At 34.1% G+C, this 3,599-nt stretch overlaps 1 pseudogene; it reads right to left on the reverse strand.

Moving 5' to 3' along the window:
* Positions 1-1,444: 1,444 nt before the first annotated feature.
* LOC116135329 lies at positions 1,445-2,635 on the reverse strand (annotated as a pseudogene).
* Positions 2,636-3,599: the final 964 nt, after the last annotated feature.

The raw sequence follows: 3,599 nt of genomic DNA on the forward strand, positions 1-3,599 counted from the left end.
TAATAAATTGATAAATTATTCATCTATAAATATGAAAAAAACAATTAAAAATATTATAATTAAATGAGAAAACTGTTAAAATTTAAATGGAAAATCACTCACCAGCCTTAATCTTTCTGAAAAGATCACTAGGATTTTAACATTTTAACTCAAACTCATTCCATAACTATTTAAAAATATCATTAACAACCCTAACCCTAACTCCGCCAACTTTCATTCGTTTTCAAAGGGGTAACTGTCTTTTCATTTTGATTGACAATTTTAACAATGGTTGATGTTAAAGTCCCGTGCGCTCAGCCTACTGATTTATAAAAAGAGGTAATCCTCCCATTCAACAAGTTCTTATTGGGTGAGTCAAGCTCACTTCAAATTATATCATAATACTAGAGTTGACCCAGTTGAGCTAAGTGTTTGACCAGCTGTAAAGAGTGAGCCAATAACTAACTACCTTCCTCAAATATATGACCCAACTATGACTTGAATAGGAAGGAAAGTGTTGGAGTCCCACACTGACTAGCACGCTCAAGCCTACTGGTTTTAAGAAAGATAATCCTTCTATTTCAACAAGGTCTTATTAGTAGAATCAGACCCACCGAAAAATTCTATTAGTCAGTCCCACAAAACCGAACAAACACAAAAGAAGCAAATATTCAATCGTTACCCACATTTAATCCTCCAGCCTTCGATCACAATCCTTCTTACCTTGGCTCCTGGTATCTCGCCGAACATCGACTGAGAAAGTGAAGTGTACTTTAGATATACGAAATATAAACGGTGGTGGAAAAGTGGTATTTTAAAACTTTTTGGATGGAAACATCATTGAGGCAAACCTTGGTACATAATCAATATATGAAATATGATGAAACATTTGCTTTTGCATACAAAGATTTAAATTAATCTCTATCATGTCTCTACTTGAATCAAAATGACAAGAATTGCAAATAAATTTGTGAACTTACAATTCAAAAAGATTAAGTTTCTACTTCATAGAGAGGAAACAATATCAAAATTCGACTTGAAATGGCATAGGCATATTAATAGTTTGATAATATATTCTTATTATTTCATGAGTTTTCAAAGATGTTAGAAGTCCTTTATCCTTATGGTAGAGATATATAATAATTTGATGTAATTTGCACAAATTTATTACGTTAATGTAAGTGAATTAGAGTTTGGGTGGTTAGTGATGTATTTAAATAGTTCTGGTAAAGTTTGATTAAATTTTCAAAGTCACCCCTAAATAATCATTTTTAAAGGATCCTGGTAAGTGATTTTCTTTCAAATTTAATTAACATAGAATCCAGCTATCTATCTCTTTTTGATACCATTATAATGGGATTCTAATTTTTTACTGTAACTACAAAGATATGAATGTGCTATTGATGGTTTAACTTTGAGGCAGCAATTATAAAATATTATATAATCTTATATATCATATCTTTATAAAATTCTTCAGTCAAGGCGTTCTGATATAATCATATCAGTCCATGTTGAATCACCATCAGATTTTCATCTATAATTAAACATGGTCTAACATATTAATATCAGGACGTAATGACTAGAAATTTCTGCTTATACAAATCTAATATATACAAGTCATTATATAAACACTCAATGGCTTGGGATGGCCATGGTCATCCAGCCGGAAAGTAGTAGTTCTGTCACCGTACACACCACAAAAGAAACCTACATATTTTGTTTTCTAAGGTCATGTCATGATTTGATATATTTGAAGAATACATGGCGCATTTGAAGATATTTGCTAGTCCTGGTGAAGAAAGGTAAGGCTCTGGTGGAATTTGTAAGCCTTCAGTGCTTCCCTGCAACATGTCTATTACCTTACTCATGGATGGCCTATCCCATGGTCGAGTTTGTATACACCACAAACCAACTATAATCTCTTCTTGATTTCATTTTCCTCTGCTGCTACAACACCAGCCAATTTAATTCGTTGCCCTGCTCCACTTGCATGTACCAATGTGGAAAAGATGTTTCATCGGTATGACCCTCTCTAGCCACAATTTTTTTCCTTCCTCCAACCATCTCCAGAATCATCGTTCCATAACTATAGACATCAGACTTATGCGAAACTTCTCAAAGTTCCTATTGAATACTTCCGGAGCAATATACCCAATTTCCCTCGAGCCTCCAACATTGATACAATGCCTCTCCTTTTTAAGGCATAGTTTTGCGAGACCGAAATCAGAGATCTGGGACAAAAATCTTTATCAAGAAGAATGTTTGAGTTTTATATCAAAATGCAAAATCCTTATGTTACAACCCACGATGCAATACTCTAACCCTGAGCTATTCCTAATGCAATTTCAAACATTTTTTCCCATCCTAAAACTGAGTAGCCTTAAGATCTTCCTCGTTGCATATGAATTTCTCAAGTGATCCATTGCACATGAACTCATAGATAAGAGCTCTCTTGTCACCCTCTAAACAAAACCCAATAACGTGACAATATTAACATAGATGTTTTCCTGATGGTTGCAACTTCGTTAATGAATTCTTGGCCATTCCCTTTGATGTATTCAGAAGCTTTAACTGCACACATGACCATCTGATACTTCCTTTTGTACACACCGCCATAACCTCCTTGGCCTAGTTTATCTTTGAATGAGTTGGTCATCTTCTTCACTTCTGAAAGTTGTACCTTGGGGGGAGTAAGGTCCAAAATCTCTAATGAAGGCCTCAATATCTCGATCACTCTTCGCTAGATTACTTAAAAGCATCTTGCATAAATGACGAGATTTTCTTCCTTACGAAAAGTAAAAAATTGTACAAATGATTATTATTCCGATTATTGCAGCACCAATTCCTGTCACAAGAAATAAGTAATAATCAGCTGTTACTTTTGTTGAGACTTTGTATATTTGAATAGAAAATGCTGTGAAGTACTTTAGATACAAACATAAAGACAACTGGAGGAGATATATTCCAATACTAACATTCCTCGTATGTTCCTTCCGATGGTCACTACAGTACCTGTATCATTCAATGTAATATGATAAAGTTAACAACATATATATTAAACAGTTTTATACCTTGCAAAAGTACATTTATTATCGCAGGTAAATTTATGTAAAATCTTTTAGTGATGTCTTATAATATATCTAGATGTCTTTCAGCATCTCCACGAAAATTAATTTCCATAAAGGATGTAACGTTTGTGTTATGAATTCAAGAAAATCAAAATACTCTATTTTCTCCTCTGTAATCTGCAATAACAATTCTATTTTCTTCTTTCAAAATGTCATTCCTATATCCAACATACTGATGCCTACTTGAAACGGTTGAGTGCGCAATTCTATTATAGCATCCAGACTGTCTCGACATTTTAGCCCGAATTCTTGTTCACCGCGGTGGGGAGGCCTATTGTTTCCCCAGAAAGGATACAAATATTCAATAGGATAAACCCACATGAATTTTGAGAAGGGTGACTGCATGTAAGACACCAATCATCTTCATCGGAGTAATTAAGGTGTTGGAATGGGGATCAGTTGCAGAAGATAATTAGAATAAGTGTAGGAAGAGATGTTTGTTCATTTTGTGCAAGATGCCCAGGAGATAACACACTTGGGACCTATGAATTA

The sequence above is a fragment of the Pistacia vera genome, unplaced genomic scaffold (assembly GCF_008641045.1).
Source record: "Pistacia vera cultivar Batoury unplaced genomic scaffold, PisVer_v2 Contig1002, whole genome shotgun sequence".
NCBI lineage: Eukaryota > Viridiplantae > Streptophyta > Magnoliopsida > Sapindales > Anacardiaceae > Pistacia > Pistacia vera.